The sequence below is a fragment of the Eptesicus fuscus genome, chromosome 16, assembly GCF_027574615.1.
Source record: "Eptesicus fuscus isolate TK198812 chromosome 16, DD_ASM_mEF_20220401, whole genome shotgun sequence".
Taxonomy (NCBI): Eukaryota; Metazoa; Chordata; class Mammalia; order Chiroptera; family Vespertilionidae; genus Eptesicus; species Eptesicus fuscus.
This window is the reverse complement of record NC_072488.1, coordinates 14,258,365-14,272,377: the sequence shown is the minus strand read 5'-3', so window position 1 is coordinate 14,272,377 and position 14,013 is coordinate 14,258,365. Positions and strand designations below refer to the sequence as shown.

General features: G+C 45.4%; 1 protein-coding gene across 2 annotated transcripts in view; it reads right to left on the bottom strand.

The window, feature by feature from the left end:
• Positions 1-13,812, bottom strand: part of LCLAT1 (lysocardiolipin acyltransferase 1) — a 130,145-nt gene extending 116,333 nt beyond the window's left edge. The window contains exon 1 of one of the 2 annotated variants that reach the window (XM_028140167.2): positions 13,663-13,812. The gene's annotated coding sequence lies outside the window, so the exon portion shown is untranslated. Of the gene's footprint in view, positions 1-13,478; positions 13,626-13,662 lie in introns of those variants that run through there. The other variant, XM_028140168.2, reaches the window with a different exon arrangement.
• Between the last annotated feature and the right edge of the window lie 201 nt (positions 13,813-14,013).

The following is a 14,013-nucleotide window of genomic DNA, read 5'->3' as shown; positions in this document are numbered from 1 at the left end:
TACATGACCAAACTCCAGTTCCTCTCCCAGCCCAGAGATAAGGGGGTGATCTCAGAGGGAAAGTGAGGGTGGGTGGGTGGGTGGATAGGAAGAGATCCACCAAAGAACTTGTAAGCATATATGCATAACCCACACAAAGACAATGGGGTGGTGAAGGCCTGGGATGGGGGATTGGGGTGCACTAGAAGAGGTCATTGGCGGGGGGGGGGGGGGGGGGGGAGGACAAAACTTTAAACAATAAAGATTTTTTTTAATTAAAAATATAATTTAAAAAAATCTCCAACCCTCTAATGGAGAGCTAAATCTTTCTGGTGTGACTAGCCCCTTCCCTGGAAACTATTGTAGAGACCACCCTTAGTCACTTCAGTAGTATAAACTCAGGTATGGTTTATTATGAAGAACAAAAGATACTCCTACCACTTGAGAAATTCCAAGGGTTTTTGAAGCTCTGTGATTGGAGCCAGGGTTACTGACCAGATACATTTTTTATTATATCACATACACAATAAATGGAAGTTGTTATTTTAGAAAACAAATAGTATGCTATAAAAATAACACAAGCATAAAGATGAGTAGAGAAAAACATCAAAAGCATCACCAAAGAAGCAATAGAACAAATTGAGTATGAAGGTTCAAGTCTAGATGAATAAACAGACAAAAACAGACATATCCAGGTGGAAAATGAAGCTGGAATTGAGAATGAATTTAATGCTAGCCCAGTTGAGACCAAAGGCAATGACCAGGGATTTCAAACAGACACGGGACAGATATGAATCTAGAGATGAGAGAGGACATGGCCAGAATTAGTTGTCAGAGTTATCCACATAATTAAGATACCCCACTTACCCCCAAAGCCTTCACTACTCAAAGGATACCAGCTAATGGTCCCACATAAGCATCTATCTGATTTAAATAAAAACAAGGTATTGTACACAGCATCAAAAGTAAGGGCTGAACTCCAGAACATTGGACTTTAAACAAAATGGTACCTCATTTTTAACATAAAGATTCAAAAAGAATCACATGACCAAATTCAAAATAGAAATGCCAGGTTTTGTTCTTTGACCAAAATGTACCATTTTATTTTCTATCAACAGGAAACTTAACAATGCATCTCTCTAATAGAAATGTTTATTTTTCAAAGAAACGTTTATGAAACAACTATAGAACACTTCAACAACAGCAATATAAACAGAACTGTGAATGATCTATTCACAGAAGCTTCCTGTTCAGATCATAAAGCAGGATGAATACTCTAGACATAGAAACCATTACAAAGACTTACTCAAAGCTTTTAGAAAGTACATTCAATAACTAGAAACTGCCTTGTTAATGGTCCATAGTTCAGAAGCATCACAATTTATTCTCCCCACACTGCACACATCATCTCATCCTTTCGTTCCTAGCTTCTCAGAAAAAGAGTCCCAACTCTGTCTTTCAGCCAGTGAAGATGACAAATGGGAGAAGAAAGGGAAGATAGAGTTTGGGACAGCATACCGGGCTAGTAAGATGATTCACACTATAAAAAGGCTATCATGGGCCATGGAACTGAGACATTCAACTACTAACTGGTTTAATTAACAGGCTTATTAACTCAGGGATCTAGGAGGATGGTAATGGTCACAATACTTAATATGGGAATGCCGGAAGAGTAAAGCTAAGAGCCCAGGGTATGTCTCATCCATCCATCCATCATCCTCATTCCCCTTCCCGGTCCAGGGAGAGCAGGAGACAGCAATGTTAAAGCTGGCCAGGTCCTTGAAGCTTCAGCTTTTCCCTAATAGCAATTCCCCTAGCTAGAATATGGACAGCGAGGACAAAATCTGGGCCTAGATCCCAATCTCCAAAAGAAATAGAGTAAGGGGCAGCTCCCCTCCCCACACTACATAACACTTGGGGTATTCAAGTTCCAAAGATAGCTGTAGGAACTCAAAGACCTTCCTAACTAAAGAAAGCAGGCATGCATCTACTAATTTACTCTGATTCTAAAGACAAATTACAAGGACCATTTTATTTTGCATAAAACTTTTAAAAAAATGTTTATATTAGGCAAACTGCTGCTTTTGTTTATAGTATTTAATTTAGTTATATCAAAATGAATGTATAAACCAGTTATAACTATAGGTATCTATCTATGTGTAAACTCCTTGTTGTTCACAAGATAGACATTTCCAACTGAGGCTTATTTTCATTATCCTAAACTAATAGTAGCCGAGGATGCCCTTGGATTGAACCACTCCCTAACTTGTTCCAATTACATAACCCATAGAAGGCTCAGATCTTCCCCAGATCACTGCTAATTTCTGAGGAGCTTAAATTCTCTCAGCCTCTAAGGAGAGAGCAAGGTAACTGACTCAACCAATTCACCAGTTCTACCCTGCTCCTGTCCATTCTCACCCTCAAACCCTCTAAAAAATACTTAAATAAAAACATTTGTAAATACTAAGGGTCAGAGGGAATACTCAATTTAAACAGATATATCCTTGAGCCATTTTTCCTGCTCCTCTCTCTTCTTTAATTACTCCACATCCCTACTCACCCAGAAATTGTCTTTAAAAATCCAAATGGTCAACCCTAGGTTAAGCAAAATTCAGCCCTTTCCAGTTCCTACTCCCTGGTGAGCATGCCCACAACTATCAAGATACTCACCTCTAAAGCCTTCCATCTAACAGGATCCACCCTCCAAATTTTTTAAGGCAAAAAGGTAATTCTGTTACCCTGCTGAGTCACATTTCCAGTCCTAATATTTCTTCCTAGAACAAAGGCAGGCAGAGCAGGATCTTCTCCATCAATGTTTACTGAACTGAATTAGCAGGCTGCTCTTCTAAACTAATTGCTCACCAGATCAAACCCTACATTTCCCACCAGATTAAACTCTACATTTCCCTTACTCAGAGCAGCAAGATCATTTGCATGTTAAAAATATTCTTCTTTCCAAAAGTAACTATTGTCAGTTACATTCTTCCATTCTTTCCAGTTAGTGCCAGGGACATTTTACAACCTAACAACCAAGTAAAAAGTCCCCTCATTGTTTTTTATTTTTATTTTTTTACAGATTAAGATATTAAGTCTCAGGAAGATAAAAGTAGGTGCTCACAGCTTTCTAATAATAAAAAACAGAGTTCTTAACATGTATGAGGTACTGTGAGAAGTGTTTCACTTGCAACATCTCTATTAATCCTCACAACCACCAGAGCAGAAAAACAGCACTGTGGACCCCTTTATATAGTGGGTAAACTGACGTAGGTTAAAAAATAAAATTCCCTTCTCCAAGTCACAATGACAGTAAATGCTACGCAAGCCCATTAGGCTAAGTTCAGAGTTCAAGTTAAAAGATAATTTAAACAAACAAAAAGGTAACACCGTGTCTCCCATAAAACTGAAAAAAAGAAGAAATAAAAGAGAAATAAATAAAATAAATATAAATGAACACCTATCTATGATTTTACTTAACTCATTAATTAATTATGAAACAAATAAGATGTGCCATCTCATTCAAAAGTGAATGCAAAGAGCGCAAACATAGAAGCAATGGGGAATGAGGATATGGGTGTGCTTAATAGATCCAAAAAGGGCTTCATCCACAAAAGAGGAAAAGAAATCAATTGTACCTCCAACCTACAAATTCCATTTGCATGTCTAAGGATAAGAATTATTTGCATTGCTGTCAATTATTCATACTTATAAAGTTGTAAGATAAATTAAAAAACAGCAAAAGCTGCAGACACTCTAGGAAAAGTGCTCTAGGTATCAACTCATTTCCATAGAAGACACCCAGTAATCCTTCTGGTACATTTCAAAGATTTTCACAAATTTTCCTTACATAGCTCTTAATCACTATGCACATGACTATTTCTTTGTTTAGAAAATAATGCACAGCTTCAAGATCTCTGCCAATCACTAGAAAAACTGAGTTAGTCCCCTCCATAAAACCAATCTTTCATTAAGATAAATTTTTCTCTATCACAGACTAAGCCAGAAATTTAGGCTTACTATGAATTTATAAATAAATGCAGAAATAAATTAATTCATTAGATAGTCAAGCTTCCTAAGAGATGTAAAACTAATAAGAGTTTGGTTTTACTGAACAGTGACCCTCAGAATTACTCTCTGGTAACGACATAGTTAAATTGTCACTTCCAAGTAACTGACCCAAAAATTAACTTCATTAAGTGTCTTAATTTCCACTCTGTTTTCTTCCCTAAGCAAACATAAAAAATTACTGAACAGAAACCTCATTTAAAATGAAGTAGGGAGGCCATAAGTGGGAGCTCTCACGTCCGACATCATGGTAAACACAATAGGAAGAACTCCTTGTAGCAGCCTTCCCAACATCCTCTTCCCCTCTATAGGAGTTTCCTCTACTTTATTTTAGCAGATTTGCACATGGCCCGCCATGGTTGCATGTTCCAGACTGCAATTCTTTGTTGTTCCCGAATAAATCAATTTTTCCGAAGAAATACCTGGTTGACTTTTTGTTTAAAGTCAGCAAAAGTAATCCCAATCTAATTTACACCTCCAGTAAAATCAAGTAAATGTACTTTTCCCTAAGAAGACTGTGAAGGTGGAGAGAAGGTGAACTAGCTAGGGACCTTGGGACTCATGGAACAACACAATGTTGAGTTCCCTGGATTTTCCTTTTGCATCATGTATCACATGGACAGAGCTGAAGAAGCCAGTAATCCAGAAATGCTAAAGAGGGCCAATACCAAAAAAGTACCTGTTTTTCCAAAGGACCAAGAAAAAAACAGCTTAGCAAAACAGATAACTTTTATACAATAACCACTGCACTTCAGAAAAATAAAATAATAAAAAAAGCACAACACACACACCTACAGAAAAAACTGACCCATGACAGCAAATGCCAAGGAGGGAACCTAAACTTTCACTCTCACCAGGCTGTAATGTTGTGTCTTGGCATGACCCACCCCAACATCCTACCCCTGCAGGGGTAATACCAAAGGCCAGACTTCCTTCCCTGCCAGGTGGTAGGTAGTAAGACCCACTTCCCCTGCCACCATGTCTATGGGGACCACCTAGAGAGCCTGAACTTCACTCCCACAACAGTATGAAGCATCCCTTCTTATCCCCACGGAGATGGTATGAGACAAGGTCTAGTACAGTCAGGACTTTCACTCTTCCCAAGGGTGTCAGTGGAGACCATGTGGGGAACAGTACGGAAGCAAGGTAGCATCAGAGGAGGACTAGAAAGAAACTGAAACTTCCACCCCTGCCTAGCAGCCATGAGGAGTCCTACTTTGTGTGTCAATGGACCAATTCCTTAAAAGCTCACAACTTATCCAAAATGGAAATAGATCATCTGAATAGCCCTGTAACTATTAAGGAAACTGAATTTGTAATTAAAAATTTCCTAGAAAAGAATCGCTTGGCCCACATTGTTTCATTAGAGAATTCTACTAAATGTTTAAAGAAGAATTAACACAATCTCTTCCAGAAAACACAAGAATAAAGAGTACTTCTCAATTCACTTTATGAAGGTAGTATTATCCTGATGCAAAACCAAGAAAAGGACAGTACAAAAAAACAAAAATTACAGACCAATACATGAATATAGACACCAAACTCCTTAGCATATTAGCAAATAGAATTCAGCAATATATAAAAAGCTGAATTTAATCCAGGGATACAAGTTTAGTTCAATATTCAAGAATCAATTAATGTGATCCACAATATTAACAAACTGAAAAAAAAAACACATTATATGATCATTAAGAATCAATACAGAAAAACTATTTGGTAAAATTCAATACCTGTTCCTGAGAAAAACTCCCAAGAAAAAAAAAGGAAATAAAGGGGAACTTTTTCAATTAGCCAAGGAGTATCTACAAAAAAACCTAGAACTAATATTATTACACTTATTGATACAAGACAAATGCATAATGCACTGCCCCTATTATTGGGAACAATATTTAAAAAAATAATAATTCTAAGAAAGTGCTTGTATTACAACAGGACAGCAGAAACAGTAAGCCACAGACAAAGCTACATTCCCCAAGATACCTAAACATTCCTGTGGGGGAGGAGTCACTGTAAGAGTTAAACACAATACTTTCACTCTAGCCACACAGAGCCCTAAGAATGGGTGCCCCCACTCATTTCTCTTCCCTCATCATTCCCTTTTTCCTATCTTTTATCCATCATTTGCTTTGTGACATCACTGGATACCAGCTCACCAACATGCTATCTCCCTGCTCAAGTTTTCCCAAGGGGATAAACTATCTCTATCTATATGTATATATCTATAGAGATATATACAGATATATAAAAAGAGGTAATGTGCAAATTAGGCCAGGATGCCGTAATGGGTCACGACCGAACAGGAGGAGGTTAGGCGAGCAGGTGAGGCCCAGAGCGGAGACAGAGACAGACAGGGGGGCCTGCCTGGGCCAGCACAGCAGCTTGGGGGGCCCCAGTGCGGACACAGGCAGGGTGGCCGGGACGGACGCTGAGAGTCAGGCGCGGGTCCAGGCCCCCCCCCCCCCCCCCCCCCCCCCCCCCCCCCGCGGCGCCGGTCTGGCCTGATTCCCGAGTCGGCCGGTCCTGGCCCCCCGCGGGGCGCCTCCTCGCGCAATTTCCATCGCACGCTGGGCCTCTAGTACACTTATAAACATAAAATGGAGGTGGATCTTCCATTTGAGATGGAAAAGTAAGCGTAGCCTAAGTCTTCCTTTATCATCCTTAGAACAGTAATTTACTTCCTCTGGGGAAGTGAACAATTTATCTTTTTAGAAACCTGAACTGTGAAAGACTGCTGGTTAATCATCTCCAGACAGCTTTCATGATGGCTGCTCCTCAGAAGTCCTTCCATCTGCCGCCCAGTTATCACAGGAGTATCGCCATGGCCCTGCTGCCAGAGGGAGAGGACCAGGTACAGAGGCACAATGAACACTTTCTGTCAAATCAGACTGAGGCCCACAAAGGCCTTCATTGACCTTTACCTCACTGCTACAGGCAGCTCACCAAAGACTTTTCTTAGCTCTACTATAACATTCAAAATCTTGCAGCCAAAGGAATTAATTCTAGTCCTCATTATCCAAGAGCAATCAGCAGAGTAGGGGGAAAGTCCGAACAGTAATTTCTCCTAAACATGGACCACATTTCCTGATGATGAGAAAGAGATTGGATTAGAGTTTTCCCAAAAAGAGAAGCAAAATGTAAATTTATTTTCATAATGTATCTTATATTTACCAAAGTGTAGGTTACACTTGCAACTATGCACTAATTCTTAAGACAAGAAACTAATCAAGTGGTAGAGTTTGGGAGTAATTTTGTGAAAAGTAAAAACGGCACATGACAACCTTGACTTCACATTTGCCTTTTGCAAAACAAAAGGCAAAATAAAAGTCACTTTTACCCTCAACAATTTAGACTCTGCTTTTATAAACAAAAATTAAATTTTTAAAAATAAAAATAAGTCATTTTTGAAAAGAAAAAAAACTAAATAGATACATTTCATCATTTATTCCTCCAGAGCCTCTGATACACCTTTAAAACCTCTCTCATCATTACCCTGCTGGTTTTCTTCATCAAAAGTTAATGGGCCTCTAGGCCCGGGTGAGCCCAAGTGGCCCTGGGTCGGGGAGAGGCCAAGCGTCCCTGGGTCCGGGTGAGACCATGTGTCCCTGGATCCGGGTGAGGCCTCGTGCACCTAGGCCCAGGTGAGCCCAAGTGGCCCTGGGTCTGGGAGAGGCCAAGCATCCCTGGGTCCGGGTGAGACCATGTGTCCCAGGATCCGGGTGAGCCCTCGTGCACCTAGGCCCGGGTGAGCCCAAGTGGCCCTGGGTCTGGGAGAGGCCAAGCGTCCCTGGGTCCGGGTGAGACCATGTGTCCCTGGATCCGGGTGAGGCCTTGTGCACCTAGGCCCGGGTGAGCCCAAGTGGCCCTGGGTCTGGGAGAGGCCAAGCGTCCCTGGGTCCGGGTGAGACCATGTGTCCCTGGATCCGGGTGAGGCCTCGTGCACCTAGGCCCGGGTGAGCCCAAGTGGCCCTGGGTCTGGGAGAGGCCAAGCATCCCTGGGTCCGGGTGAGACCATGTGTCCCTGGATCCGGGTGAGGCCTCGTGCACCTAGGCCCGGGTGAGCCCAAGTGGCCCTGGGTCTGGGAGAGGCCAAGCGTACCTGGGTCCGGGTGAGACCATGTGTCCCTGGATCCGGGTGAGGCCTCGTGCACCTAGGCCCGGGTGAGCCCAAGAGGCCCTGGGTCTGGGAGAGGCCAAGCGTCCCTGGGTCCGGGTGAGACCATGTGTCCCTGGATCCGGATGAGGCCTCGTGCACCTAGGCCCGGGTGAGCCCAAGTGGCCCTGGGTCTGGGAGAGGCCAAGCGTCCCTGGGTCCGGGTGAGACCATGTGTCCCTGGATCCGGGTGAGGCCTCGTGCACCTAGGCCCGGGTGAGCCCAAGTGGCCCTGGGTCTGGGAGAGGCCAAGCGTCCCTGGGTCCGGGTGAGACCATGTGTCCCTGGATCCGGGTGAGGCCTCGTGCACCTAGGCCCGGGTGAGCCCAAGTGGCCCTGGGTCGGGGAGAGGCCAAGCGTCCCTGGGTCCGGGTGAGACCATGTGTCCCTGGATCCGGGTGAGGCCTCGTGCACCTAGGCCCGGGTGAGCCCAAGTGGCCCTGGGTCGGGGAGAGGCCAAGCGTCCCTGGGTCCGGGTGAGACCATGTGTCCCAGGATCCGGGTGAGGCCTTGTGCACCTAGGCCCGGGTGAGCCCAAGTGGCCCTGGGTCTGGGAGAGGCCAAGCGTCCCTGGGTCCGGGTGAGACCATGCGTCCCTGGATCCGGATGAGGCCTCGTGCACCTAGGCCCGGGTGAGCCCAAGAGGCCCTGGGTCTGGGAGAGGCCAAGCGTCCCTGGGTCCGGGTGAGACCATGTGTCCCTGGATCCGGTTGAGGCCTCGTGCACCTAGGCCCGGGTGAGCCCAAGTGGCCCTGGGTCTGGGAGTGGCCAAACGTTCCTGGGTCTGGGTGTGACCATGTGTCCCTGGATCCGAGTGAGGCCTCGTGAACCTAGGCCCGGGTGAGGCCACGTGCCCCTGGGTCTGGGAGAGGCCAAGCGTCCCTGGGTCCGGGTGAGACCATGCGTCCCTGGATCCGGATGAGGCCTCGTGCACCTAGGCCCGGGTGAGCCCAAGTGGCCCTGGGTCTGGGAGAGGCCAAGCCTCCCTGGGTCCGGGAGAGACCATGTGTCCCTGGATCCAGGTGAGGCCTTGTGCAACTAAGCCCGGGTGAGGCCACGTGCCCCTGGGTCTGGGAGAGGCCAAGTGTCCTTGGGTACGGGTGAAGCCAGATCCTGGGTCCGGGTGAGGCCGTGCGCCCCTGGATCCATCCGGGTGAGGCTGGGTCCCAGGCCCGGGTGAGACCACGCGCCCCTTGGGTATGGGTGAGGCCACGTGCCCCTTAGTCCAGGTGACGCCGTGCCCCTGGGATCGGCCGAGACCAAACCAGAGGGAGTCAGACCTCCATTACCACCATTTGTCCACCATCCAGAGCTGAGGGGTCAGTGCTGACATGTACACATAAGGAACTACTGGACATCGAAATTGGGTCTCAAAAGAACTGTTGGTCCAGGGGGAAGCTCGCTACAGATTGATTCATTTGCCTGTCAGCATAAATATTATTGCTCGTCTCACATTCAGTTCTTATTAGTATATATCTAGTGACATTTGATCTCGTTCATCTAGAGGAAATGATGAACAACATAGACTGAGGAACAAGAACAGAACCAGAAGCAAGGAGGCATCGATCGGACTATCGGGCCTCAGAGGGAGGATACGGGAGGGTAGGGGGAAGGTGGGGGGAGGGTGAGAGTTCAACCAAAGGACCTGTATGCATGCATATAAGCCTATCCAACGGTTAAGTTCAACAGGGGATTGGGGCATCGTGGGGAGAGGGGTGGGATGGGAATGGGGGGATGAGGACAAATATGTGACACATTATCAATAAAGAAATTAAAAAAAAAAAAAAAAAAGTTAATGGGCCTAACACTGCCAAATCCTCACTAGACTAATGCCTCTTTTTAAATTAAACTATAACAGTAAAGTGCACAAATCTTAGGTTTGCAACTAGAATTCTCACATGTACATCCACCCCTGTAACCTCCATTCATCTCAAGATATAAAACATTTCCAACATCTCAGAAGGCTCCCTCATGTCCCTTCCTAGCTAGTCATTGCCACCACCACCACCACCCAAAGGAACCACTATTCTGACTACATCTACCACCAGGAAATAGTTGTACCTGTTTTTTAAACTTCAACTAAATGGAATCATTAGTGCTTATGTTCTGAGCAGTTCTCGACCTTGCTCTGAATTAATAAAATCCTGCATCTTTGCAAGATTTGCAATTTCACCTTGCAGTTGATTTGGGAATGCATGTTTGTTGGGTGCTAGACAACTCAAGTGTTATGAATGTTACAGTGGAGATTAGCTTTAGAACTAGAGAATTCATTTGTGATTAGTTCCATATTATAATAACTTCTGCATAAATGTAATAAAAACAATGTAAAAAAAGGAAAACACTCAAATACCCATTATTCTTGCATTTTACCCCAAACATGACTTAGATAATTCTTCCCACTCCTTTTGTGTGGCTTTTCTCCCATCTCCAATGGAGCAAACTTTAGGCTAAACACTGCAGATTTTTTACCATATAATTAACGTTTTCTGTAATCTCAGAAATCAGAGACGTAGAGGAAGGTATAAGCCTGGATTTGTTACATATTATTTGACCCAACAACCTTAAAGGGTTTACAATACTCCCAAAACCCACTAACAAAAAGCTGCCTGCTCCATCCTTTTTCCTAAATCAGTTGACAATATCTCCCATCTTTAACCATATAGTTATAGAACGAACAACTCACTTTTCTCTTTTCTATCAGCAGGTGTTCCCCTCCCCCACCTCATTATTCTTTCCACACAGTCAATCTCCCATTCAAAATGTGTGGTGGACTCTGAACACAGCCAGTGCCCTCGTTCACTCCCTCACTATCTCTTGTCTGGAGTATGGAAACTGTCCTCCTTCACTCACTGGCCTCCTCCTTACATTGTCTTTCACCCTGTCATCCTGTTATTCATCTGATTAAGATCTTTCTACAGGTCCCGCTGCCCATAGGATAAAGTCATTCTCTTAGCTGAGAATTCACAACTTGGCCCTTCCTTTCCTGGCTTCTCTCCCAGCAACTCCTGCAAAACTTTGGTCTGACCCCTAGACATTCAAGCACTCTTACTCCCCCTAGGCTGCATTGCTTCCTCCTTCGGCTAGACGCCCTTTCTCCTGCAGTCAGCTCTCTTCCTTTCTTGGTCAGTACCACTCCAGCAAAAGCAACTATTCCCTGAATGTGTTCCCACAGCCCTCTGTACCCACCACAACTACATCATACTGCATTAGCTAATCATTTATTTGTTTGTCTCATTCACTCGTCTACAAACTTCTAGACCCGGGGGTTCTCCCTGGCCTCCTGAAGGATAAGGTCAGGATTTAATCTTTACATCCCAAGGACTAGGCAGGGCAATTCCATAAAGACTCAATAAAAATAAAAATAAAAAAGAATGTCCCTGCCTCTTTATTCATATAATATTTTTCTTTAAATAGAAACTTAAAAAAATAAGTTTTCCTTTAAAAGCCACCAGCAAATTATTTTAAAGAGTTTAATAAAAACTAAAATATCCTTTATTGATTTGTGCTTCCTGTTAGAAATTAGTCACAGCTCTTTGTTTCAAAATACCTTTTAAAATAATGGATATCAAAGGTAGAATGAATATGCCACTTAACTAAAGTAACTGTAGTCATCACCATATAAATCACTATTAGATGCCAATGGAGTGAGTCACAGTTATTATTTATACAACTAAAAGATCACAAACAAAATTACGTCAATGAGAAATTTGTTCATATATATCCCCTTAACACGTAACATATCTGCATGGTGGTTAAGAACATAAGCTGGAATCACAATGCTAGTTGTGTGACTTGGGGCAAATAACCTAAATTTCAATGTGCCTCAGTTTTCTCCTCTGTAAAACAAAGATGACAAAACCAGTCACTGGACAATGTTTCTGGGTACCTGAGTTAGCACATATAAGGCCCTTGGGACAGTGCCTGGCAGAGTGAAAGTGTAGTGATAAATGTCAACTGTTAACGTACAGTTGTTTTTTTACTCACAACAGTACAATGAGATCATTTGGACAAAAATGCTATACCCATTTCAGAGGTAAGGTACTAACAGAGCGGTTCTGACGTCCCTAAGCTATTTTAAGTGGCACAGTAGGAACTGGAAACCATACCTAACCCCAAGTCAAACTGAGCAAACCTCCACAAATCGAGTCAGGAAGTTTCTTTTGGGTTTTTTTGGCATGGTTTATTCTTGTCAGCAACAGCCAGCCTAAAAACCTGGTGGGAACAGAGGACCTACCCCATTTGCTAAGTGAAAAGGTAGGCGAAGCCTCGCTGTCACAGTGTCTGACACACAGCAGACACTCTAAAGCAGGCACACACTGCAGTCATCAAACAGCTACTGATGGCTGAAACACACGGTGCCACTGTGCTTTCTCAGAAGAAAAGGCACTCCACAAAATCAGCCTGCTACCAAAAAGAACAGTCCCTTCATATTAGGCTTATCTGTCACATCAGAGTACAATGAGGCCATAGAAACTTAAAAAAAGGGGGGGGGAATTAAAAACGAGTAATTTTCTTCTACTCTAAAAAAATGTAAGTTTTGCCAAAAAGAACTTTCATCAGGACAAGTTTTAGATTTTTGAAAACTAACCCGACTATTGATATTTCATGACATGACTGGACAACATTTCACCTCCCTAAGACCTTTTACCAACCAGTACTTTATTTTCAATCCTTTCCTGGGCGTATTAACCTGGATCCCAATCCTCAGCCTTCATTACAGTCACGTGCACATGGGATACAGTTCATGAGCTTGGAAGGCAGACGCAAGGAACCCACCTGACCCAGGGACAAGGTTGCAAAACATCACGAAAACCACACCGAAGTGCCCTGCCTTGATCTTTCTTCTCTTCAAATGGGCGTCCGTTAGGATGTACCTTAACGATCAGACTTGACCTCGGCCCCTGAGTAAGGCCTACCTTTCCTTTCCCGTCCCTGCCCCTCTGGAACCTACAGGTAGGTGTCTGGTACCTGGCAGACACACAGACAGGGCGGCTCCAGACCCTACTTCCGACAGCTCACGCCCAAGCCTCGCACAAGGCGGCTTCTTGGACGCTTTGCACTGGGATGTAAAGGCGGCAGAGCTCCGCCTGGGTCCGGGTCCGGGGCCGGGCAGCTCCCAGGCCCGCCCAGGTCTGGCGCAGGAAGGTGCGGATGCTCATGGTAAACAAGGACAAGTCCCCAGGCCCTCCACATCCCGGCGGCCACCTCGCCCTCGAGACCCGACTCGCGCGGGCCCCCGATGCCTCCTCCTGCCTCCGGGAGTCGCTTCCCCCGCGCGTCCTCTTACCTGCTGCGTCGGGACCCCCAATTCCCGGTCAGGTGCCCGTTACGCGGGCCGTAGCCCGAGAGGCCCGCGCCTCAGGGGGAAAAGCCCGCAGGGCCGCTCCCCCTCACCACCTCAGGGATCCCGCCAGCGGCCGCCGCCATTTTCCCCGCGCCGTAACCCCCACCTGACAGTTCCCGTCTCCCACCTGTGACCAGCCGGGGCGGGGGGTGACGCGCGACACCGCAGGCGGCGCGTGCGCGAGCTGGGGAATCCGCGAGGGTCACAACCTCCGGGCGAACCCGCCGCTAATTCATCCCGAAGCGGGAGGCGTCCGGAACGTCGCCCTCGTAAGGCGTCCCCAACAGACGTTATTCTGATTGGCTGCGAGCGCCGTGACGCGACGGCGTCCCCGGCTGCGTGAGAAGCCGGGTCCCCGGCGCCCCGCCCCTGCTCCACGGCCGGGGGCACCCCGGGCGCCGGTCCGGCAGAGCTCCTTTAAAGGACCCGCGCTCTTTTCCTCACCTGGCGAGGGATGTAGGGAAGAGAAACCATTGGA